Below are 27,425 nucleotides of genomic sequence, written 5' to 3' on the forward strand. Positions count from 1 at the left end.
TAGGCATTTCTGCGGCCGCAATCGAGACTCCAGGATGGTATGTTGCCTCCCTGGTGCAAGGGTCAAGGGTGTCTCGGAGCGGCTGCAGGGCATTTTGGAGGGGGAGGGTGAACAGCCAGTTGTCGTGGTGCATATAAGTACCAACGATATAGGTAAAAAAAAAACGGGATAAGGTTCTACAAGCTGAATTTAGGGAGCTAGTAGTTAAATTAAAAAGTCGGACCTCAAAGGTAGTAATCCCAGGATTGCTACCAGTGCCACATGCTAGTCAGAGTAGAAATAGCAGGATAGTTAATGTTATGTCTTTAACCCCTCGCAACCTGTATCGCACTACTACCAGAGGGCCTACCTGTTGGAGTCCCAAGGGATCCCAGCATCCCTTGGGAGCACGGTATATAAGCAGGCCACCCAGGAGGTACCTGCACTCTGGAGTCTTATTAAAGGAGCTAAGGTCACACTTGCTCATTGTTCACAGTACTCAGTTTCATACTTTATTATGAACGCATCAGTTAAGATGAATATGTGGCTTGAGGAGTGGTGCAGAAGGGAGGGATTCAAATTCCTGGGACATTGGAACCAGTTCTGGGGGAGGTGGGATCAGTACCAACCAGACGGTCAGCACCTGGGCAGGACCGGAAGCGATGTCCTCAGGGGAGTGTTTGCTAGTGCTGTTGTGGAGGGTTTAAACTAATATGGCAGGGGGATGGGAATCTATGCAGGAACACAAAGGGAAGTAAAATGGGGACAGAAGCAAAAGGTAGAAAGGAGATAAGGAAAAGTGGAGGGCAGAGAAATCAAAGGCAAAAATCAAAAAAGGGCCACATTGCAACATAATTCTAAAAGGACAAAGAGTGTGAAAAAAATAAGCCTGAAGGCCCTGTGTCTCAATGCGAGGAGCATTCGTAATAAGGTAGATGAATTAACTGCGCAGATAGCTGTTAACGGATATGATGGAATTGGGATTACAGAGACATGGCTACAGGGTGTCCAAGGCTGGGAACTCAACATCCAGGGGTATTCAATATTCAAGAAGGATAGACAGAAAGGAAAAGGAGGTGGGGTAATGTTACTGGTTAAAGAGGAGATTAACGCAATAGTAAGGAAGGACATTAACTTGGATGATGTGGAATCTATATGGGTAGAGCTGCAGAACACTAAAGGGCAGAAAACGCTAGTGGGAGTTGTGTACAAACCACCAAACAGTAGTACTGAGGTTGGGGATGGCAACAAACAGGAAATTAGGGATGCGTGCAATAAGGGTACAGCAGTTATCATGGGTGACTTTAATCTACATATAGATTGGGCTAATCAAACTGGTGGCAATACAGTGGAGGAGGATTTCCTGGAGTGGATAAGGGATGGTTTTCTGGACCAATATGTCGAGGAACCAACGAGAGAGCTATCTGGCCATCCGAGACAGGGTGTTGCGAAATGAGAGGATTAATTAGCAATCTTGTTGTGCGAGGCCCCTTGGGGAAGAGTGACCATAATATGGTAAAATTCTTCATTAAGATGGAGAGTGACACAGTTAATTCAGAGACTAGGGTCCTGAACTTAAAGAAAGGTAACTTCGATGGTTTGAGACGTGAATTGGCTAGGATAGATTGGTGAATGATACTTAAAGTGTTGACAGTGGATAGGCAATGGCAGACATTTAAAGATCACATGGATGAACTTCAACAATTGTACATCCCTGTCTGGAGTAAAAATAAAACGGGGAAGGTGGCTCAACCGTGGCGAACAAGGGAAATTAGGGATAGTGTTAAATCCAAGGAAGAGGCATATAAATTGGCCAGAAAAAGCAGCAAACCTGAGGACTGGGAGAAATTTAGAATTCAGCAGAGGAGGACAAAGGGTTTAATTAGGAGGGGGAAAATAAAGTATGAGAATAAGCTTGTAGGGAACATAAAAACTGACTGCAAAAGCTTCTATAGATATGTGAAGAGAAAAGGATTAGTGAAGACAACTGTAGGTTCCTTGCAGTCAGAATCAGGTGAATTTATAATGGGGAACAAAGAAATGGCAGACCAATTGAACAAATACTTCGGTTCTGTCTTCACTAAGGAAGACACAAATAATCTTCTGGAAATACTAGGGGACCGAGGGTCTAGCGAGAAGGAGGAACTGAAGGAAATTATTTTTAGTCAGGAAATTGTGTTAGGGAAATTGATGGGATTGAAGGCCGATAAATCTCCAGGGCCGGATAGTCTGCATCCCAGAGTACTTAAGGAAGTGTCCCTAGAAATAGTAGATGCATTGGTGATCATTTTCCAACATTCTATAGACTCTGGATCAGTTCCTATGGATTGGAGGGTAGCTAATGTAACACCACTTTTTTAAAAAGGAGGGAGAGAGAAAGCAGGGAATTATAGACCGGTTAGCCTGATATTGGTAGTGGGGAAAATATTGGAATCAATTATTAAAGATGTAATAGCAGTGCATTTGGAAAGCAGTGACAGGATCAGTCCAAGTCAGCATGGATTTATGAAAGGGAAATCATGCTTGACAAATCTTCTAGAACTTTTTGAGGATGTAACTAGTAGAGTGGACAAGGGAGAACCAGTAGATGTGGTGTATTTGGACTGTCAAAAGGCTTTTGACAAGGTCCCACACAAGAGATTAGTGTGCAAAATTAAAGCACATGGTATTGGGGATAATGTATTGATGTGAAGAGAGAACTGGTTGTCAGACAGGAAGCAAAGAGTAGGAATGAACGGGTCCTTTTCAGAATGGCAGGCAGTGACGAGTGGGGTACCACAAGGTTCAGTGCTGGGATCCCAGCTATTTACAATATACATTCATGATTAAGACGAAGAAATTGAATGTAATATCTCCAAGTTTGCAGATGACACTAAGCTGGACGGCAATGTCAGCTGTGAGGAGGATGCTAAGAGGCTGCACGGTGACTTGGACAGGTTAGATGAGTGGGCAAATGCATGGCAGATGCAGTATAATATCGATAAATGTGAGGTTATCCACTTTGATTGCAAAAACAGGAAGGCAGAATGGTGACAGATTAGGAAAAGGGGAGGTGCAACGAGACCTGGGTGTCATGGTACATCAGTCATTGAAAGTTGGCATGCAGGTACAGCAGGTGGTGAAGAAGGCAAATGGCATGTTGGCCTTCATAGCGAGAGGAATTAAGTATAGGAGCAGGGAAATCTTACTGCAGTGTACAGAGCCTTGGTGAGACGACACCTTGAATATTGTGTACAGTTTTGGTATCCTAATCTGAGGAAGGACATTCTTGCTATTGAGGGAATGCAGCGAAGGTTCACCAGACTGATTCCCGATGGCAGGACTGAGATATGAAGAAAGATTGGATCGACTAGGCTTATATTCACTGGAATTTAGAAGAATGAGAGGGGATCTCATAGAAACATATAAAATTCTGATGGGATTGGACAGGTTAGATGCAGGAAGAATGTTCCCGATGTTGGGGAAGTCCAGAACCAAGGTTCACAGTCCAAGGATAAGGGGTAAGCCATTTAGGACGGAGAAGAGGAGAAACTTCTTCACTTAGAGAATTGTGAACCTGTTTAATTCTCTACCACAGAAGGTTGTTGAGTCGAGTTCATTAGGTATATTCAAAAGGGAGTTAGATGTGGCCCTTACAGCTAAAAAGATCAAGGGGTATGGAGAGAAAGCAGGAATGTGGTACTGAAGTTGCAAAAATGATCAGCCATGATCATATTGAATAGTGGTGCAGCTCGAAGGGCCAAATGGCCTAATTTCTATGTTTCACCCCACAGCAACAACAACTTTAATTATCTAGCGCATTTAACGTAGTAAAACGTCTAAGGCGCCTCACAGCAGTGTTACTGTAAAGTCCTGTCCCCTCAGTACAGATTCACACGAGGCATGTAGTGAAGTCAAGGTCACTCTGGACCTGCACCTTTATTTCACAGCTCTGGAATGCTGCACTTGCCTGAGACCTGTCCTTATGTACCTGCCTCTTGCAAGTGCACCCCTGGTGGTAAGGTATGCTGGTGGTTACAGGTCATATCTTATTACAGTCATGTATAGCATGTTAGGAGACAGTTATATATAATGTAAGATACATGACATCACCCTCCCCCAAGGTCTTATTGTCTTTATAGGTTCAGTCTCTCAGGTGGTCTACGCTCTCGCGTGGAGCGTCTGAGTTGTAGTTCAGTTATTTGCCTTGGTGTCTGTTTTTCTTTGGGTGTGGTTGCTGGTATCTCGCCTGGGCTGTCTGTTTCGATTGGTGTGATTGTTGTTGACTCGCCTGGGCTGTCTGTTGGGATTGCCCTTTCCTCAGGTTGTTCCCTCTGTCTGTCCACCAGGTGTGGTGCGAGTTCCACATTGTAGTCTGCCTCTGGTTCCGCAGTGCTGTTGGTAAATCTGCTTTTGACTTGGTCTACATGCCTCCGGCAGGTTTTGCCATTGTCCATTTGTACTACCAGTAGCCTGTTTCCTTCCTTGCCCGTTACTGTCCCTGCAAGCCATTTGGGACCCCTGCCATAGTTTAGTACAAACACTTTGTCCCCTATCTCATTCCATCTCCCCCTCGAATTTCTGTCATGGTACTCAGTCAGCTTACGGCGCTTTGCCTCAACGATTTCGTGCATATCTGGGAGGATTAATGAGAGCCTTGTTTTTAAAGTCCTTTTCATCAACAGTTGCGCGGGGGGGATCCCAGTCAGTGAGTGCGGACGAGATCTGTAGGCCAGCAGCAGTCGCGACAGGCGAGGGGTGATCTTATAGAAACATGTAAAATAATAAAAGGGATAAACAAGATCGAGGCAGAGAGGTTGTTTCCACTGGTCGGGGAGACTAGAACTAAGGGGCACAGCCTCAAAATATGGGGGAGCCAATTTAAAACCGAGTTGAGAAGGAATTTCTTCTCCCAGAAGGTTGTGAATCTGTGGAATTCTCTGCCCAAGGAAGCAGTTGAGGCTAGCTCATTGAATGTATTCAAATCACAGATAGATAGATTTTTAACCAATAAGGGAATTAAGGGTTACGGGGAGCGGGCGGGTAAGTGGAGCTGAGTCTACGGCCAGATCAGCCATGATCTTGTTGAATGGCGGAGCAGGCTCGAGGGGCTAGATGGCCTACTCCTGGTCCTAATTCTTATGTTCTTATGTTCTTATGTGGGACCTTGGATTTTAAGCATGCCTTGTTTAATGATTTGCACTGCTCTCTCCGCCTGGCCGTTGGAGGCCAGCTTGAACGGTGCCGTCTTGACGTGATTTATGCCGTGGTCAATTATAAAGTCTTGGAATTCTGCGCTGGTGAAGCACGGACCATTGTCACTGACCAATATGTCAGGGATTCCGTGCGTTGGAAACATGTTTGCGAGGCTCTCCACAGTGGTGTAGGTTGTGCTCGAGTTTAAAATGGTGCATTTGATCCACTTTGAAAATGCATCTATAACTACGAGGAACATTTTGCCCATGAATGGGCCCGCATAGTCAATGTGCACCCGTGACCACGGTTTGGTAGGGCCAGGGGCTCAGGGGAGCCTCCCTGGGGGCATTGCTGAGTTGGGCACAAATGGTGCACCTTCAGACGCAGAGCTCCAAGTCCGCGTCAATACCAGGCCACCAGACGTGGGATCTGGCTATGAGAACGATCTCTGGATGCTCGCAGTGGAGCTCCCGGACAAATGCCTCTCTGCCTCGCAGAGGCATGACTACTCGGCTGCCCCACATCAGGCAGTCTGCTTGTAGTGATAGCTCATGCATGTGCCTGTGAAAGGGTTTTAATTCCTCGGGGCAGGCATCGCAAGCCTCTGCCCAGTCACCGGTTAGGACACATCTTTTTACTAAGGATAACGTGGGGTCGCTGGCCGTCCAGGCTCTGATTTGGCGAGCCGTCATGGGCGAACCTGTGGACTCAAAGGCATTGATTGCCATGACTATCTCACAGTCCTGTTCGTCAGACCCTTCCGTGGTCGCCAGGGGTAGCCTGCTGAGCGCGTCGGCACAGTTGTCTGTGCCTGGTCTGTGCCTTATGGTATAGTCGTAGGATGCCAGCATGAGTGCCCACCGCTGAATTCGCGCCGAGGCGTTGGCGTTTATTGCCTTGCTCTCGGATAGGAGGGACGTGAGGGGCTTGTGGTCAGTTTCTAATGCGAACTTGGCCCCGAAAAGGTATTGGTGCATCTTTTTGACACCATACACGCACGCGAGTGCCTCCTTCTCTGCCATTCCGTACCCGCGCTCCGCCCGCGAAAGTGACCTGGAGGCATAAGTTATGGGTTGCAATTTGCCCGCACTATTGACATGTTGCAAAACGCACCCGACCCCCTACGCTGACGCATCGCATGTGAGAACTAGCTTTTTACCTGGGTCAAAGAAAGTCAAAACACCGTTGGAACACAGAAGGATGCGTGCCTTATTGAAGGCACGTTCCTGGGCGTCCCCCCAAAACCAATCGCACCCCTTCCTGAGTAGCACGTGGAGAGGCTCCAGCAGCGTGCTTAAGTTCTGCATAAAGTTCCCAAAGTAATTGAGTAGCCCGAGAAAGGCGCGCAGTTCTGAGACATTCCCGGGCCTGGGTGCCAGGCGAATTGCTTCTGTTTTGAACTCTGTTGGCCGATTCCATCAACGGCAATCCTTCTGCCCAAAAATTCAACCTCGGGTGCGAGAAACAAGCACTTGGATTTCTTGACTCGTAGGCCTACCCGATCCAACCGCTTTAGTACTTCCTCCAAATTACGGAGATGGGAGTCGGTGTCCCTGCCAGTGATAAGTATGTCGTCTTGAAATACAACCGTCCCCGGGATGGACTTGAGCAGACTCTCCATGTTGCGCTGGAATATGGCAGCTGCCGACCTGATGCCGAATGGGCATCTATTGTCCATGAAAAGGCCTCGATGTGTGTTGATGGTGATGAGTAGCTTGGATTCCTCTGTCAATTCTTGCATCATATACGCAGATGTGAGGTCTAATTTTGAGAAAAGTTGTGGCAAATAAGTCCTCCGCTCTGGGCAGCGGGTACTGGTCCTGTAGGGAGACTCTGTTTATGGTAGATTTGTAGTCCCCACAGATTCGTACGGATCCATGATTGGGACGATGGGACTTGCCCAGTCGCTAAATTCCACAGGTGATATAATGCCTTCCCGCAGAAGCCTGACTAGTTCGTGTTCAATCTTTTCCCTCATCACATAGGGTACAGCTCTGGCCTTGTGATGGACCGGTCTAGCATCCTGTGTGATGTAGATTTTGACTTTGGCCCCTTTGAAAGTGCCCACACCTGGCTGAAAGAGATGTTCAAATCGCTTTATAACTGTTGAGCAGGAGGTCCGTTCCTCTAATGACATGGCATGGACATCATCCCATTTCGAGTTTAGTTTTGCCAGCCAGCTTCTCCCCAGCAGTGCTGGGGGGGGGTTTCCGGGGACAATCCACAGAGGAAGTCGGTTCACTGTCCCTTTGTGTGTGACAGAGAGCATGGCGCTTCCGAGGACTGGTACAATTTCTTTGGTATAGGTCCTTAGTGTGGTGTCGACCCTTGTGAGGTTTGGTCTGTCTCTTTTATGCGGCCACAGTTGTTCAAATTGTTGAGCGCCCATGAGAGATTGACTCGCTCCTGTGTCCAGCTCCATGTTGACAGATATCCCGTTGAGTAGGACCCTCATCATAATAGGAGGTGCCCTGTTGTAGAAGCAGCGGCCATTGATCATGTTGACCCGCTGTACACCAGTGTCCCGGGTACTGTCCCCAACATTTTCTGGTTCGCTTTCCGACCCATCCGAATCGTTAACCAGCCGAGCTGCCGTTTTTTTGCACATGCGGGCCAAATGCCCTGTATATTCACAATTTCTGCCAACAGCCTGCTGAAATTGACATCTCCTTGACGAGTGCCCAGCCCCACACCTCCAGCACAGACCTGTTCCATTGTTCAAAGAGTTCCCAAAGATCTCTCTTGAGCTTCTCTCAGTTTATAGTTGATTGCTCGCATTGTGGGTTGATGAGGTGTGAACGCCCGTTCCTGTGGCCCTGATGGCTTCTGCCTGTTGTCGAGAGCCTGTTCTCCTGGTTTTGTCTGTGTGTGGGGGTAGCAGCTTGATGGCTTCTGCCTGCTGTCAAGAGCCTGTACTCCCAGTTTTGTCTGGGTGTGGGGGTAGCAGCTTGTTTAGTGCTGTGAACTTCTTCTTCCGATATTTCGTTAGTTGTCGTACCTGCATTGTAAATCAACCTCGTTTCTTCTTCCCCTACCAAGAATGTTTGTGCAACCAGTGCTGCTGCCTCTAAGGTCAGGTTCTTGGTCTCTATGAGCTTTTGGAATATGCCTGCTTGGCCTATTCCTTCAATGAAAAAGTCTCTCAGCATTTCTCTCCTCAGTTCATCGGAGAACTCACATAAACTAGCCAACCTCCGAAGTTCCGCCACGAAGTCGAGTATGCTCTGGCCCACACAGCGTCTGTAGTTGTAGAACCTGTGTCTGGTCATGTGTAGGCTGCTCGCTGGCTTCAAGTGATCTCTTACCAGTGTGCTCAATTCTTCAAACGACTTGCTTGCTGGTTTCTCGGGTGGCAACATATCCTTCATTAAAGCGTATGTTTTCGAGCCACAGCTGGTCAAGAGATGGGCTCTTCTCTTGTCTGCCTTATCGTCGCCTAACCAGTCTTTGGTTACAAAGCTTTGCTGGAGCCTTTCTATAAAGTCCTCCCAATTGTCTCCCGCATTGTACTTTTCATCTGATCCGTTGTTCGCCATTCTGTGGATTCTGTAATCCCGTAACCCGTCGCCACTGTAAAGTCCTGTCCCCTCAGTACAGATTCACACGAGGCATGTAGTGAAGTCACGGTTACTCTGGACCTGCACCTTTATTTCACAGCTCTGGAATGCTGCACTTGCCTGAGACCTGTCCTTATATACCTATCTCTTGCAAGTGCACTCCTGGTGGTAAAGTATGCTGGTTGTCATATCTTATTACAGTCATGTATAGCATGTTAGGATACAGTTATATATAATAATGTAAGATACATGACAGTTACAAGACAGAACAGATAAATTTGACACCGAGCCACTAAAGAATAAAAGCCTGGTTAAAGAGGTAGGTTTTAAGGAGGAAAGAGAGGTAGAGAGACGGAGAGATGTAGGGAGGGAGTCCCAGAGCTTGGGCCCCAAACAGCTGAAGGCACGGCCACCGATAGTTGAGCAGTTGTCATGAGGGAAGTTCAAGAGGACAGAATTTGAGAAGCGCAGACATCTTGTGGTGTGGTAAGGCTGAAAATAATTACAGAGATCGGGAAGGGCAAGGACATAGAGTGATTTGTAAACAAGGATGAGAATTTTGAAATTGAGGCGTTGTCTAACCAGGAGCCAATGTAGGTCAGAAAGTACAGGGGTGATGTATGATTGCGACTTGGTGCGAGTTAGGGCACGGGCTGCTGAGTTTTGGATTACCTCAAGTTTACATAGTGTAGAATGTGGGAGGCTAGCCATAAAGCTTCCCTGCAACGCCCAAGCCATTCTTTTCACACTCATCAGCATTGCGGGGAGTACCGTTATGTTTCACCATTCACTGCAACTCACTAAGCCACTTCCAAACGTGCACATGGATCCATCCAAGAACGCAAAGTGTTGAAAATAAAGATTTCAATGTTTGACAGCACATTAACAGAAACTTCACAAGAACATTGGCTGCCCTTGTGTGTTGTTAGTATGATTAGACTAGGATGAGGATGAGTATGAAGACTCGCTAATGAGATAGGGAAGTGATAATGTAGATAGAGAAGGATAGGTGGAGGTGCAAGGTAAGTTGATGTGAGCAAGGATGTGCAGGAGTTTGGTAGGAAAGGGGATGTGATGAGTGGCACAGCAGGATGAGTTTGAGTGTGGCTTTGCAGTAACATTTTGTGATCTACTGAGATAATTGAAAGGTGTGCGCCACTGCAACCTGGTCCTTCTGTCGACATCCCTGCTTGTGCCCTCCTGTGCAATGTGCAACCAGGCTGCAGTCTCTTCCACCCATGGAAAAGGAAGAGAATCTCCCTGCGTACAGTGACTCCCTCCATAAGCATATAGAGGGATTCATGGGAGAGCCTGGGTGCAGCCTGCATCTTTGTGAAGTGCTTTTCAGTGTTTGCAGCACTTCAGTGCTGTGGAACACTGATGTTGGTCCCTTAGAACATGAGACTGGGCAACTAATAATGGGGAACAGGGAAATGGCAGAGATTTTGAACAAATATTTTATATCGGTCTTCACGGTAGAAGACACTAAAAACATTCCAATAATGGATAGTTAAGGGGCTATAGGGAGGGAGGAACTTAAAACAATCACTCCAGGCTATCTTGCCGTTTTCCCGCCACCAGGTGGCGTTTTCCGATTGGACACAGACAGGCAGAAGGAGAAAGAGAAACAAAGCCAGCAGCAGGGAAGCAGCATCCATTTTAGCTAGAACTATCTTTAACTTTTGTTAATCAGAAACGGATCTTCTGTATTTATGAACCTTCCGAGAAATACTGTTGTGTAAGTAACTTCTCCTTATCCAATCATTCTGGAATTATTGTATTTTATCTTTGATGTACAGTAAGAGATAAGTAACTTCTCTTTATTGCTGTTTTCATTAGATCGTTACTGTTGTATTACAAGAATTTTAGATCTGTCTTTATTCTTTGCCAACAGTTTTACATTGCATTGATGAAAGCATTTGGATTCTGAAGCTCTGACCTGTAGCCATATTTCTTGGTGTCGTGTTGAAGCTAGCTGGAGAATCAGAGTTAACATTCACCATATGCTACACTCTGACAGAAACAGTACAATCATTGTCACAAAAGAAAAAGAACTCGGTAAAATAATGGAACCAAACATGGACAAGTCCCCTAGACGTGATGGCTCACGTCCCAGGGTCTTAAAAGAAGTGGCTGCAGAGATAGTGGGTGCATTGGTTGTAATCTACCAAAATTCCCTGGAATCTGGAGAGGTCCCCGCAGATTGAAAAACCGCAAATGGATCGATCGTGTTATATATGTATACCTGTGAATACCTTGTTTAACCACAATCCCTTAGGAGCACCTGTACTTACGAAGGCCTCACAGGGTGGAGAGGCACTCTGGAGAGCTGCAATAAGAGACTATGGTCACACTTTACTTTGAGCTCACAGTATCTGGTCAGACTCTTTATTCATACACTACAACTGGCAACAAGATACAGATAATGAACCCCACCGCAACGATGCAGAGAACAGTGGGCATCCTGGAGAAATTTTCGGAGGGAGATGATTGGGAAACCTTCGTGGAGCGACTCGACCAATACTTCGTGGCCAACGAGCTGGAAGGAGAAGCGTATGCTGCCAAACGAAGGGCGATTCTCCTCACGTTTGCGGGGCACCAATGTATGGCCTCTTGAAAAATCTGCTTGCTCCAGTGAAACCCACAGAGAAATCATACGATGATTTGTGCACACTGGTCCGGGAGCATCTTAACCTAAGGACAGCGTTCTGATGGCGAGATACCGGTTCTACACGTGCAAGAGGTCTGAAGGCCAGGAAGTGGCGAGCTATGTCGCCGAGCTAAGACGCCTTGCAGGACATTGCGAATTTGAAGGACATTTGGAGCAGATGCTCAGGGACTTCTTTGTACTTGGCATTGGCCATGAAGTAATAGTTCGCAAACTTTTGACTGTAGAGACTCCAACCTTGAGTAAAGCCATAGCGATAGCCCAGGTGTTCATCGCCACCAGTGACAATACCAAGCAAATCTCTCAGCACACAAGTGCTGCTACAAGTACTGTGAACAAAGTAACGTTGTTTTTGAATCGTAACATACAGGGCAGGCCTCACATGCCTGCAGCTGCACGTCCATAGATGTCTCAGAGTCCACCATCAAGGGTGATGAATGCTAGCCCATTGGCGCTGCGGGGTGATCATCGTTTCCATTCATGCCGCTTCAAAGGATACGTTTGCAAGGGCTGTGGAAAATTGGGACATCTCCAACGTATGTGCAGGCGAGCTGCAAACCCTGCTAATCCTGCAAACCACCACGTTGCAGAGGAGGACAGATCCACAGCGGATCACAATGAACCAGAGCCTCAGACTGATGAGGCAAAGGTATATGAGGTGCACACATTTACCACAAAGTGTCCCCTGATAATGCTAAAGGTTGAATTAAATGGACTCCCGGTGTCAATGGAACTGGACACGGGCGCGAGCCTGTCCATTATGAGCAAAAAGACTTCCGATAAATTGTGGTGCAACAAGGCCTCAAGGCCAGTCCTGACTCCCATTCGCAGTAAACTGAGAACTTACACAAAGGAACGGATTCCCGTAATCGGCAGTGCTACTGTAAAGGTCTCCTAAGATGGAGCGGTGCATAAGTTACCACTCTGGGTGGTACTGGGCAATGGCCCCACGCTGCTCGGCAGGAGCTGGCTGGGGAAGATACGCTGGAACTGAGACGACGTCTGAGCGCTCTTGCCCGTCGACAACACTTCGTGTGCCCAGGTCCTAAACAAGTTCCCCTTGCTGTTCGAACCAGGAATCGGGAAGTTCCAAGGAGTAAAAGTGCAGATCGACCTAATTCTGGGGGCGCGACCCACCCATCACAAGGTGAGAGCAGTACCATACATGATGAGAGAGAGGGTGGAAATCGAGCTGGACCGGTTGCAATGAGAGGGCATCATTTTGCCGATCGAATTCAACGATTGTTCCAGTCCTCAAGGGAGATGGCACCGTCAGAATCTGTGGTGATTACAAAGTAACTATCAATCGTTTCTCCCTGTAGGATCAATACCCACTACCAAAGGCAGACGACCTTTTTGCGACACTGGTGGGAGGAAAGACGTTCACGAAGCTGGACTTGACCTCGGCCTACATGACACAGGTGCTGGAGGAATCATCGAAGGGCCTCACCTGCATCAACATGCACAAAGGTCTCTTCATTTACAACAGATGCCCATTTTGGATTCGATCAGCCGCAGCCATATTCCAGAGAAACATGGAAAGTTTACTGAAGTCGGTCCCGCGCACTGCGCACTGTGCTCTTCCAGGACGACATCTTGGTTACAGGTCGGCACACCGTCGAGCATCTGCAAAACCTGGAGGAGGTTCTTAGTCAGCTTAATCATGTGGTGCTCAGGTAAAAATGCTCGAAGTCCGTTTTCCTGGCGCTTGAAGTGGAGTTCCTGGGGAGAAGAATCGCGGCGGACAGCATCCGGCCCACTGATTCGAAGACAGAGACAATCGAGAACGCACCAAGGCCACAGAGCGTTACGGAGCTGCGGTCGTTTCTAGGACTCCTGAACTACTTTGATAACTTCTTACCGGCAGTAAAGCACTGCATGCTTTACTGCATAAAGGAGATGAATGGGTATGGGGTAAAAGCCAAGAAAACGCCTTTGTAAAAGCTAGAAAACTATTATGCTCAAACAAATTGCTTGTGTTGTATGATCCATGCAAGCATTTGGTACTAGCATGTGATGCGTTGTCATACGGTGTCGGGTATGTATTGCAACAAGCTAATGAATCTGGGAAATTGGAACCGGTTGCTTATGTATCCAGAAGTCTGTCTAAGGCTGAGTGGGCCGACAGCATGATTGAAAAAGAAGCGTTAGCGTGTGTTTATGGGGTACAGAAAATGTATCAATATCTGTTTGGACTCAAATTTGAATTGGAAACTGACCATAAGCCACTGATATCCCTCTTTTCTGAAAATAAGGGGATAAATACAAATGCATCGGCCTACATCCAGAGATGGGTGCTCACGTTGTCCGCATATAACTACGCCATCTGCCAAAGGCCAGGCACAGAAAACTGTGCCGATGCTCTCAGTAGGCTGCCATTGCCCACCACGGGGGTGGAAATGGCACAGCCCGCAGCTTTAGTTATGGTAATGGAAGCATTCTAGAGTGAGCAATCACATGTTATCGCCCGACAGATTCCTCAATGCTATCACGTGGTCTCATTTCAACATCTCTCCTGCCTCTTTCTTCAATCCTTTTCTTTCTCTTAGAACCTGGACGAACCAGGACCCCTTACTGTCCTTAGTAAAAAAACTGTGTGCTTCACGGGAGCTGGTCCAGTGTCCCATTAGAAATGCAGAAAGAAATAAAGCCGTACCAGTGGCGCAAAGATGAAATGTCTATACAGGCAGACTGCCTTCTGTGGGGCAATCAGATAGTGGTACCAAAAAAGGGCGGGGACACTTTCATTAGTGATCTCCACAGTACCCACCCAGGCATAGTAATGATGAAAGCGATAGCCAGATCCCACGTGTGGTGGCCCGGTATCAATGCGGACTTAGAGTCCAGCGTGCACAAATGTAACACATGTTCACAGTTAAGCAATGCACCCAGGGAGGCGCCACTAAGTTTATGGATGTCATGTATCTCACACTACTGTACATAACTGTATCTTACCATGCTATACATGACTGTAACCAGATATGACCTGTAACCACAAGCATATTTTACCACCAGGGGTGCACTTGCAGGAGACACTGCATACCTGTTCCACACAGGTATATAAAGGCAGGTTTCAGGCAAGTGAGGCATACGAGAGCTGTGAAATAAAGGTGCAGGTCCTGAGTGACCTTGACTTCAGCATGTGCCTTGTGTGAGTCTGTACTGCAGGGACAGGACTTTACATGGCGACGAGTTACGGGATCACAGGATCCACAGAATGGCGACCAACGGCTCAGATGAAAAATACAATGCTGGAGATAATTGGGAGGACTTTATAGAAAGGCTCCAGCAAAGCTTTGTAACCAAAGACTAGTTGGGTGACGATAAGGCAGTCAAGAGAAGAGCCCATCTCTTGACCAGCTGTGGCTCGAAAACAAACGCCTTAATGAAGGACCTGCTGGCACCCGAGAAACCAGCAAGCAAGTCGTTTGAAGAGTTGAGCACACTGGTAATAGACCACCTGAAGCCAGCGAGCAGCCTACACATGACCAGACACAGGTTCTACAACTACAGATGCTGTGTGGGCCAGAGCATACCCAACTTTGTGGCGGAACTTCGGAGGCTGGCTAGTTTATGTGAGTTCTCCGATGAACTAAGGAGAGAAGTACTGAGAGACTTTTTTATTGAAGGAATAGGCCACACAGGCATATTCCGAAAGCTCATAGAGACCAAGAACTTGACCCTAGTGCAGCAGCACTGGTCGCACAGACATTCTTGGCAGGAGAAGAAGAAACGAGGTTGATCTATACTGCGGGTACGACAACTGACGAAACATCGGAATAAGGGGTTCACAGCGTGAAACAAGCCGCTAACCCCACACACAGACAAAGGCAGGAGAGCAGGCCCTCAACAGCAGGCAGTGGTTCCAGAAGTCATCAAGGGCCACATGAACAGCCATTCACACCTCATCAACCCACAATGGGAGCAATCAACCACAAACTGAGAGAAGCTCGAGAGATCAGCCAGATGCAGCTCATCCTTCGGAAACAATGGAAGCGGTCTGTGCTGGAGATGTGGGGGAAGGCACTCATGAAGGAGGTGTCGATTTCAGCATGCCATTTGCAGAAACTGCAACATTTGCAGGGCATCTGGTCCGCATGTGCAGAAAAACAGTAGCTCGGCTGGTATAAGAATCGAAAGGGTCAGAAAGCGGACCAGAAGACGGTGGGGACAGTGCCCGGGACACCGAGGTACAGCGGGTCAACACGATCAATGGCCACTGTTCTTACAACAAGACGCCTCCAATAATGATGAGGGTCAACATGGAACTGGATACAGGAGCGAGTCAATCTCTCATGAGCGTTCAACAATTTGAACAGCTGTGGCTGCACAAAAGCAACAGACCAAAAGTCACAAGGATCGACACCAAAGAAATCGTCCCAGTCCTTGGCAGCGCCATGCTCTCAGTCACACACAAAGGGACGGTGAATTGACTTCCCCTGTAGATTGTCCCCAGAGATCTCCCAGCACTGGCTGGCAAAACTAAATTGCAAATGGGATGATGTTCACGCCATGTCGTCAGAGGAACGGACCTCCTGCTCAACAGTTCTAAGTCGACTTGAACATCTCTTTCAGCCAGGTGTGGGCACCTTCAAAGGGGCTAAAGTTAAAATCTACATCACACAGGATGCTAGACTGGTCCATCACAAGGCTAGAGCTGTGCCCTATGTGATGAGGGAAAAGATTGAACATGAACTGGACAGGCTTCTGCGGGAAGGCATTATCTCACCCGTGGAATTTAGCAACTGGGCAAGTCCTGTCGTCCCAGTCATGCAGCCTGATGGATCCGGACGAATTTGTGGGGATTACAAATCTACCATAAACAGAGTCTCCCTATAGGACCAATACCCGCTGCCCAGAGCAGAGGACTTATTTGCCACATTGGCTGGAGGAAAACTTTTCTCAAAACTAGATCTCACATCTGCGTATATGACGCAAGAACTGACCGGAGAGTCTAAGCTACTCAACACCATCAACACACATCGAGGCCTTTTCATGTACAATCGATGCCCATTCGGCATCAGGTCGGCAGCTGCTATATTCTAGCGCAACATGGAGAGTTTGCTCAAGTCCATCCCGGGGACGGTTGTGTTTCAAGATGACATACTCATCACGGGCAGGGACACCGACTCCCATCTCCGCAATTTGGAGGAAGTACTAAAGCGGTTGGATCGGGTAGGCCTAAGAGTTAAGAAATCCAAGTGTCTGTTTCTCGCGCCGAGGTTGAATTTTTGGGAAGAAGGATTGCTGCTGATGGAATCCGCCCAACAGAATCCAAAACCGAAGCAATTCGTCTGGCACCCAGGTCCCAGAATGTCTCGGAACTGCGCGCCTTTCTCGAGCTACTCAATTACTTTGGGAACTTTATGCAGAACTTGAGCACGCTGCTGGAGCCTCTCCACGTGCTACTCAGAAAGGGGTGCGATTGGTTTTGGGGGGACGCCCAGGAACGCGCCTTCAATAAGGCACGCAACCTTCTCTGTTCCAACAGTGTTTTGGCTTTTTTTGATCAAGGTAAAAAGCTAGTTCTTACATGTGATGCATCAGCGTACGGGGTCGAGTGCGTTTTACAGCATGTCAATGGTGAGGGTAAATTACAACCCATTTCTTGTGCCTCCAGGTCACTTTCGCGGGCGGAGCGCAGGTACGGTATGGTGGAGAAGGAGGCGCTCGCATGTGTGTACAGTGTCAAAAAGATGCACCAATACCTTTTCGGGGCCAAGTTTGCGTTAGAAACCAACCACAAGCCCCTCACGTCCCTGCTATCCGAGAGCAAGGCAATAAACGCCAACGCCTCGGCGAGCATTCAACAGTGGGCACTCATGCTGGCGTCTTACGATTACATAATAAGGCACAGACCAGGCACAGACAACTATGCCGACGCGCTCAGCAGGCTACCCCTGGCGACCACGGAAGGGTCTGACGAACAGGACTATGAGATAGTCATGGCAATCAATGCCTTTGAGTCCACAGGTTCGCCCATGACGGCTCGCCAAATCAGAGCCTGGACGACCAGCGATCCCACGTTATCCTTAGTCAAAAGATGTGTCAGAGGCCTATAAAAGGCCCAGCGGCAGCGAGAGGTGGTGGCAGTTGGTGAGGCGCGAGTCCGGGGTCGGAGGCCTATAAAAGGCCCAGCGGCAGCGAGAGGCGGCGGCAGTTGGTGAGACGCGAGTCCGGGGTCGGAGGCCTATAAAAGGCCCAGCTGCAGCGAGAAGAGGCGGCAGTTGGTGAGGCGCGAGTCCGGGGTCGGAAGCCTATAAAAGGCCCAGTGGCAGCGAGAGGCGGCGGCAGTTGGTGAGGCGCGAGCCCGGGGTCGGAGGCCTATAAAAGGCCCAGCGGCAGCGAGAGGCGTACTTGTGCAGCTACAGGGAGAAGGCAAAAAAGTAGAAAGAAACAGAAAGGTGATGTCACAGCCAAGAGGGTAAGTGATTGGCTGGTGATTGGTGAGTAGTTTTTTTTTCTTCTCTTCTATAACAGTGAGTAAACTTTAGCATTGTTGTTGCCTATCTAAGGGTTAAGTCATGACAGGACAGCTCGGTCGCGTGTTATGCTCCTCCTGTACCATGTGGGAACTCAGGGACGACTCCAGTGTCCCTGACGACTACGTGTGCGGGAAGTGTATCCGCCTCCAGCTCCTGACGGACAGCGTTGCGAAGTTGGAGCTGAGGGTGGATTCACTCTGGAGCATCCACGATGCTGAGAATGACGTGAGTAGCACGTGTAGCGAGTTGGTCTTACCGCAGGTGAAGGGTCCACAGCCAGATAGGGAATGGAAGACCAGCAGGAAGAACAGTGCAAGGAAGGTAGTGCAGGGGTTCCCTGTGGTCATCCCCCTGCAAAACAGATACACTGCTTTGAGTACTGTTGAGGGGGATGACTCATCGGGGAGGGCAACAGCAGCCAAGTTCATGGCACCGTGGCTGGCTCTGTTGAACAGGAGGGGAGGAACAAAGAGTGGGAGAGCGATACTGATAGGGGATTCAATTGTAAGGGGAATAGATAGGCGTTTCTGCAGCCGCCCCCGAGACTCCAGGATGATATGTTGCCTCCCTGGTGCAAGGGTTAAGGATGTCTCTGAGCGGGTGCAGGACATTGTAAAAAAGGAGGGAGAACAGCCAGTTGTCATGGTGCACATTGGTACCAACGACATAGGTAAAAAAAAGGGATGAGGTCCTACGAAACGAATTTAAGGAGCTAGGAGCTAAATTAAAAAGTAGGACCTCAAAAGTAGTAATCTCGGGATTGCTACCAGTGCCACGTACCAGTCAGAGTAGGAATCGCAGGATAGCGCAGATGAATACATGGCTTGAGCAGTGGTGCAGCAGGGAGGATTCAAATTCCTGGGGCATTGGAACCGGTTCTGGGGGAGGTGGGACCAGTACAAAGCGGACGGTCTGCGCCTGGGCAGGACCAGAACCAATGTCCGAGGGGGAGTGTTTACTAGTGCTGTTGGGGAGGAGATAAACTAATATGGCAGGGGGATGGGAATCAATGCAGGGAGACAGAGGGAAACAAAAAGGAGACAAAAGCAAAAGACAGAAAGGAGATGAGGAAAAGTGGAGGGCAGAGAAACCCAAGACAAAAAACAAAAAGGGCCACTGTACAGCAAAATTCTAAAAGGAAAAAGGGTATTAAAAAAACAAGTCTGAAGGCTTTGTGTCTCAATGCAAGGAGTATCCTTAATAAGGTGGATGAATTAACTGTGCAAATAGATGTTAACAAATATGATGTTATTGGGATTACGGAGACGTGGCTCCAGGATGATCAGGGCTGGGAACTCAACATCCAGGGGTATTCAACATTCAGGAAGGATAGAATAAAAGGAAAAGGAGGTGGGGTAGCATTGCTGGTTAAAGAAGAGATTAATGCAATAGTTAGAATGGACATTAGCTTGGATGATGTGGAATCTATATGGGTAGAACTGCAGAACACCAAAGGAAAAAAAACATTAGTGGGAGTTGTGTACAGACCTCCAAACAGTAGTAGTAATGTTGGGGAGGGCATCAAACAGGAAATTAGGGGTGCATGCAATAAGGGTGCAGCAGTTATAATGGGTGACTTTAATATGCACATAGATTGGGCTAACCAAACTGGAAGCAATACGGTGGAGGAGGATTTCCTGGAGTGCATAAGGCATGGTTTTCTAGACCAATATGTCGAGGAACCAACTGGAGGGGAGGCCATCTTAGACTGGGTGTTGTGTAATGAGAGAGGATTAATTAGCAATACCGTTGTGCGAGGCCCCTTGGGGAAGAGTGACCATAATATGGTGGAATTCTGCATTAGGATGGAGAATGAAACAGTTAATTCTGAGACCATGGTCCAGAACTTAAAGAAGGGTAACTTTGAAGGTATGAGGCGTGAATTAGCTAGGATTGATTGGCGAATGATACTTAAGGGGTTGACTGTGGATGGGCAATGGCAGACATTTAGAGACTACATGGATGAACTACAACAATTGGACATTCCCGTCTGTCATAAAAATAAAAAAGGGAAGGTAGATCAACCGTGGCTATCAAGGGAAATCAGGGATAGTATTAAAGCCAAGGAAGTGGCATACAAATTGGCCAGAAATAGCAGTGAACCCAGAGACTGGGAGAAATTTAGAACTCAGCAGAGGAGGACAAAGGGTTTGATTAGGGCAGGGAAAATGGAGTACGAGAAGAAGCTTGCAGGGAACATTAAGGCGGATTGCAAAAGTTTCTATAGATATGTAAAGAGAAAAAAGTTAGTAAAGACAAACGTAGGTCCCCTGCAGTCAGAATCAGGGGAAGTCATAACGGGGAACAAAGAAATGGCGGACCAATTGAACAAGTACTTTTGTTCGGTATTCACTGAGGAGGACACTAACAACCTTCCGGATATAAGAGGGGTCAGAGGGTCTAGTAAGGAGGAGGAACTGAGGGAAATCCTTATTAGTCGGGAAATTGTGTTGGGGAAATTAATGGGATTGAAGGCCGATAAATCCCCAGGGCCTGATGGACTGCATCCCAGAGTACTTAAGGAGGTGGCCTTGGAAATAGCGGATGCATTGACAATCATTTTCCAACATTCCATTGACTCTGGATCAGTTCCTATCGAGTGGAGGGTAGCCAATGTAACCCCACTTTTTAAAAAAGGAGGGAGAGAGAAAACAGGGAATTATAGACCGGTAAGCCTGACATCGGCAGTGGGTAAGATAATGGAATCAATTATTAAGGATGTCATAGCAGCGCATTTGGAAAGAGGTGACATGATAGGTCCAAGTCAACATGGATTTGTGAAAGGGAAATCACGCTTGACAAATCTTCTAGAATTTTTTGAGGGTGTTTCCAGTAGAGTGGACAAGGGAGAACCAGTTGATGTGGTATATTTGGACTTTCAGAAGACTTTCGACAAGGTCCCACACAAAAGATTAATGTGCAAAGTTAAAGCACATGGGATTGGGGGTAGTGTGCTGACATGGATTGAGAACTGGTTGTCAGACAGGAAGCAAAGAGTAGGAGTAAATGGGTACTTTTCAGAATGGCAGGCAGTGACTAGTGGGGTACCGCAAGGTTCTGTGCTGGGGCCCCAGCTGTTTACACTGTACATTAATGATTTAGACGAGGGGATTAAATCTAGTATCTCCAAATTTGCGGATGACACTAAGTTAGGTGGCAGTGTGAGCTGGAAGGAGGATGCTATGAGGCTGCAGAGCGACTTGGATAGGTTAGGTGAGTGGGCAAATGCATGGCAGATGAAGTATAATGTGGATAAATGTGAGGTTATCCACTTTGGTGGTAAAAACAGAGAGACAGACTATTATCTGAATGGTGACAGATTAGGAAAAGGGGAGGTGCAACGAGACCTGGGTGTCATGGTACATCAGTCATTGAAGGTTGGCGTGCAGGTACAGCAGGCGGTTAAGAAAGCAACTGGCATGTTGGCCTTCATAGCGAGGGGATTTGAGTACAGGGGCAGGGAGGTGTTGCTACAGTTGTACAGCGCATTGGTGAGGCCACACCTGGAGTATTGTGTACAGTTTTGGTCTCCTAACCTGAGGAAGGACATTCTTGCTATTGAGGGAGTGCAGCGAAGGTTCACCAGACTGATTCCCGGGATGGCGGGACTGAACTATCAAGAAAGACTGGATCAACTGGGCTTGTATTCACTGGAGTTCAGAAGAATGAGAGGGGACCTCATAGAAACATTTAAAATTCTGATGGGTTTAGACAGGTTAGATGCAGGAAGAATGTTCCCAATGTTGGGGAAGTCCAGAACCAGGGGTCACAGTCTAAGGATAAGGGGTAAGCCATTTAGGACCGAGATGTGGAGGAACTTCTTCACCCAGAGAGTGGTGAACCTGTGGAATTCTCTACCACAGAAAGTTGTTGAGGCCAATTCACTAAATATATTCAAAAAAGAGTTAGATGTAGTCCTTACTACTAAGGGGATCAAGGGGTATGGTGAGAAAGCAGGAATGGGGTACTGAAGTTGCATGTTCAGCCATGAACTCATTGAATGGCGGTGCAGGCTAGAAGGGCCGAATGGCCTACTCCTGCACCTATTTTCTATGTTTCTATGTTTTAACCGGTGACTGGGCAGAGGCTGCGATGCCTGCCCCGAGGGTATCAAGCCTTTCTATAGGCGCATGCATGAACTATCATTACAGGCAGACTGCCTGATGTGCGGCAGCCGAGTAGTTATGCCTCTACGAGGCAGAGAGGCGTTTGTCCAGGAGCTCCATCGCGAGCACCCAGGGATTATTCTCATGAAAGCCATAGCCAGATCCCACGTCTGGTGGCCTGGCATTGACGCAGACTTGGAGCTCTGCGTCCAACGGTGTACCATTTGTGCCCAACTCAGTAATGCCCCCAGGGAGGCCCCCCTGAGCCCCTGGCGCACCAAACCGTGGTCGCGGGTGCACGTAGACTGTGCGGGCCTATTCATCGGCAAAATGTTCCTCGTAGTCGTCGATGCATTTTCAAAGTGGATCGACTGCTCCATTTTAAACTCGAGCACCACCTGTGGAGAGCCTTGGAACCATGTTTACAACGCACAGCATTCCTCACATATTGGTCAGTGATAATGGTCCGTGCTTAAACAGCGCAGAATTCCAAGATTTTATAGTTGACCATGGCATAAATCACGTTAAGACGGCAGCATTCAAGCCGGCCTCCAATGGCCAGGCAGAGCGAGCAGTGCAAATCGTTAAACAAGGCATGCTTAAAATCCAATGTCCCATGCTGCAGGGCCACCTGTCGTGACTGCTGCTGGCATATAGATCTCGTCCGCATTCGCTGACTGGGGTTCCCCCCGCGCAACTATTGATGAAACGGACCTTGAAGACAAGGCTCTCGTTAATCCTCCCAGACATGCATGAAATCGTTGAGGCAAAGCGCAGGAAGCTAACTGAGTGCCATGACCGAAATTCGAGGGGGAGGTGGAATGAGATAGGGGACAAATTGTTTGTGCTAAACTATGGCAGGGGTCCCAAATGGCTTGCAGGGACAGTAATAGGCAAGGAAGGAAACAGCCTACTGGTGGTACAAATGGACAATGGCCAAATCTGCCGGAGGCATGTAGACCAAGTAAAAATTGGATTCACCAACAACACTGCAGAACCAGAGGCAGACTACAATGTGGAACTCATACCACACCTGGTGGACAGACGGAGGAAACAACCTGAGGAAAGGGCAATCTCAACAGACAGCCCAGGCGAAATACCAACAATCACACTGAACGAAACAGACAGCCCAGTCGAGATACCAGCAATCACACAGAAAGAAAAACAGGCACCAAGGCAAACAACTGAACCACAACTAAGACGCTCCACGCGAGAGCGTAGACCACCTGAGAGACTGAATCTATAAAGACAATAAGACCTTGGGGGAGGGTGATGTCATGTATCTCACACTACTGCACATAACTGTATCTTACCATGCTGTACATGACTGTAATTAGATATGACTTGTAACCACAAGCATACCTTACCACCAGGGGTGCACTTGCAGGAGATACTGCATATCTGTTCCACACAGGTATATAAAGGCAGGTCTCAGGCAAGTGAGGCATTCGAGAGCTGTGAAATAAAGGTGCAGGTCCTGAGTGACCTTGACTTCAGCATGTGCCTTGTGTGAGTCTGTACTGCAGGGACAGGACTTTACAGTCCTGGCCCTCCAAACCGTGGTCTAGAATCCATGTCGACTATGCAGGCCCGTTCTTGGGAAAAATGTTCCTAGTGTTTGTAAATGCGTACTCCAAATGGATTGAATGTGAGATAATGTCAGCAAGCACGTCCGCTGCCACCACTGAAAGCCTGCAGGCTATGTTTGCCACACACGGCCTGCCTGATGTCCTTGTGAGTGACAACGGGCCGTGTTTCACCTGTGCCGGGTTCAAAGAGTTCATGATCCGCAATGGGATCAAACATGTCACATCTGCCCCATTCAAACCAGCATCCAATGGTCAGGCAGAGAGAGCAATGCAAACAATCAAACAGAGCTTGAAGAGGGTAACTGAAGGCTCGCCTATCCCGAGTTCTGCTTAGTTACCGCACGAGACCCCACTCGCTCACTGGGATTCAACCCGCTGAACTGCTCATGAAAAGGGCACTTAAGATAAGGCTCTCGTTAGTCCATCTTGATCTACACGAACAGGTAGAGAGCAGGCGGCTTCAACAAAGTACATATCATACAGCAAATGTGTCATGCGAAATTGAAATTAAAGATCCTGTATTTTTGTTGAACTATAGACAAGATCCCAAGTGGCTTCCTGGCATTGTCGTGGCCAAAGAGGGGAGTAGGGTGTTTCGGGTCAAACTTTCAAATGGACTCATCTACAGGAAACACTTCGACCAAACCAAACTCAGATTCACGGACTATCCAGAGCAACCCACATTAGACCCTACCTTTTTTGACCCCCCAACACACACACCAGTGGCAACCGACACAGTGGTTGACCACGAAGCAGAACCCATCACCCGCAGCAGCCCAGCAGGACTCATCACACCAGGCAGCCCAGAAAGGTCAGCTGCACAGCAGCCCAGCGAGGGCCCAACAAATGATTCTACAATACCAGCTTTCACACCGAGACGATCAACCAGGGCAAGAAGGGCCCCGGATCGACTCACACTATTGACTTTGGTGGGGGGCGGCGAGGGGGGAGTATTGTTATATATGTAAACCTGTGAATACCTTGTTTAACCACCAGAGGGCTCATTCCCTGGAGTCCCAAGGGATCCCATAATCCCTTGGGAGCACCTGTACTTAAGGAGGCCTCACAGGCTGGAGAGGTACTCTGGAGAGCTGCAATAAAAGACTAAAGTCACACTTTATTTTGAGCTCACAGTATCTGGTCAGACTCTTTATTCATGTACTATAGATCGCCCCTTTTCAAAAGGAGGCAGACAGAAAGCAGGAAACTATAAACCAGTTAGCTTAACATCTGTTGTTGGGAAAATGCTAGAGTCGATTAAGGAAACAGTTGAAGGACATTTGGAAAAACATAATACAGGCAAGCAGAGTTTTATGAAAGATAAATCATGTTTGACAAATTTGCTGGAGTTCTTTGAGGATGTAACGAGCAGGGTGTATAAAGGTGAACCAGTGGATGTGGTGTATTTGGATTTCCAGAAGGTGCCACATAAAAAGATAAGGTGCCACATAAAAGATTACTGCACAAGATAGAAACTCACGGGGTTGGGGATAATATATTAGCATGGATAGTGGACTGGCTAACTAATAGAAAACAGAGAGTCGGGATAAATGGGTCATTTTCAGGTTGGCAAACAGTGACTAGTGGGGTGCCACAGGGATCGGTGCTGAGGTCTCAACTACTTACAATCTATATTAATGACTTGGATGAAGGACCGAGTGTAATGTAGCCAAGTTTACTGATGATACCTAGATGGGTGGGAAAGCAAGTTGCGAGGAGGACACAAAGAATCTGCAAAGGGATGTTGACAGGCTAAGTGAGTGGGCATATATTTGGCAGATGGGAGTATAATGTGGGAAAGTTTGAGGTTATCCACTTTGGCAGGAAAAAAAAAAATTATTTAAATGGAGAGAAATTACAAAATGCTGCATTTCAGAAGGATCTGGGGGTCCTTGTGCATGAAACACAAAAAGTTAGTATGCAGGTACAGCACGTAATCAGGAAGGCAAATGGAATGTTGGCCTTTATTGCAAGGGGGACGGAGTATAAAAGCAGGAAAGTAGTACTGCAACTGTATAGGGTATTGGTGAGGCCCCAACCTGGAGTACTGCTTACAGTTTTGGTCTCCTTATTTGAGGCATTGGAGGCAATTCAGAGAAGGTTCACAAGGTTGATTCCTGAGATGAGGGGGTTGACTTATGAAGAAAGGTTGAAAGGCCTATACTCATTGGAGTTTAGAAGAATGAGAGGGGATCTTATTGAACATATAAGATACTGAGGGGGCTCGACAAGGTAGATGCAGAGAGGATGTTTCCACTCATGGGGGAATCTAGAACTCGGGGGCATAGTTTAAGAATAAGGTGTCGCCCATATAGAACTGAGATGAGGAGGAATTTCTTCTCTCAGAGAGTCGTAAATCTGTGGAATTCTCTGCCCCAGAGAGCTGTGGAGGCTGGGTCATTGAATATATTTAAGGTGGAGATAGGCCGGTTTTTGAAAGATAAGAGAGTGAAGGATTATGGGGAGCGGGCAGGGAAGTGGAGCTGAGCCCAAGAACAGATCAGCCATGATCTTATAGAATGGTGGAACAGGCTCGAGGGGCCGAATGGCCTACTCCTGCTCCTATTTCCTAGAAAATGTCAAAAAAATTTGCAGATGGTCCCTTTAAGTAAATCTACTGATGACACGTCATCAAATGACATGAGACCCGCTCCCTTCAATTGGCCGGGAAACGCGCTGGGCGGGCCCAATCAGAGTAAAATCATTCTACACAGTGGGCTGGAGCCGCCACCGACGTTGCTCGCCATGGACCCGCCAAGGTAGAGAAAATCTCAGCCCTCATCCTTGTTTTCATATCCTTCCATGGCCTCATTCGTCCCTCTCTTTGTAATCTCCCCTTACCCTACAACCCACCGGGATATCTGTGTTCCTCCAATTCTGGCCTCTTGAGCATCCTTGATTTTAACCGCTCCACCATTGGCAGCCATGTCTTCAACTACCAAGGCGCTAAGCTCTGGTGTTCCCTCCCTAAACCTTTTTGCCTCTCCAACTCTCTTTCCTTCTTTAAGATGCTGTGTAAAACCTACCTCTTTGATAAAGTTTTTGGTCATCTGCCCTAATATCTCATGTGGCTAGATGTCAAATTTTATTTGATAACGCTCCTGTGAAGCACCTTGGGACGTTTTATTACGCTAAAGGCACTATATAAATATAAACTGTTGTTGTAAAGATACTATAAGTTGTTGTAGTGAAACCATATTTGTTGCATGGACTCTATTATCACAAAATTATTATCTTTAACTATTAACTCCATAAATACAGTTTTGGATGAAGTAGTCAATAAACATGTATAAATTCCTCTTTTAATACAGTATAATAGTAAACAAAATAACTCTCTAAGCTACTCACAAACAGATATGAAGAGAGGCTGTGATAGAGCATGAACGTGTTCCTAACCTGGCATAATTCTCTGTATGAACGATACCCCCCAACTTGGTGTCATCCGCAAATTTTGAAATGGTACTTTCAATTGCCATGTGGTCCCAGCACCGATCCTTGATTCTGTTTTCTGTCTTGTAGCCAGCTTACTATCCATTCTGATACTTTTCCCTAACTGCACAATTTCTGACCTTCGTCATGAGTCTATTATGCAGTACCTTATCAAAGGATTTTTGGAAATCCAAATATATTACATCTATTGCATTACCCTTATCTACCCTTATTGAAAGAATTCAGTAAGGTTGGTCAAGTATGACTTTTCCTTTTGGAATCTGCTGACCACTCTTTATTATATTTTCAGTCTTTCGGAGGCCGAAATTGATGAACTTACCGCCCACTGCCACCGGCATTCCTCTGCTTGAACCACCCAGTGCCACTTTCGACGTGGCCTGGAGCGGGTAGGAGGGGAAAGCCGCCGGGAAGCGTCC

General features: G+C 47.4%; 1 protein-coding gene across 2 annotated transcripts in view; it reads right to left on the minus strand.

The window, feature by feature from the left end:
- Positions 1-27,425, minus strand: part of LOC139264694 (protein mono-ADP-ribosyltransferase PARP14-like) — a 133,087-nt gene that overhangs the window by 56,313 nt on the left and 49,349 nt on the right. The gene's annotated exons all lie outside the window — the stretch shown is intronic.

Source organism: Pristiophorus japonicus, chromosome 5, assembly GCF_044704955.1.
Source record: "Pristiophorus japonicus isolate sPriJap1 chromosome 5, sPriJap1.hap1, whole genome shotgun sequence".
Taxonomy (NCBI): domain Eukaryota; kingdom Metazoa; phylum Chordata; class Chondrichthyes; family Pristiophoridae; genus Pristiophorus; species Pristiophorus japonicus.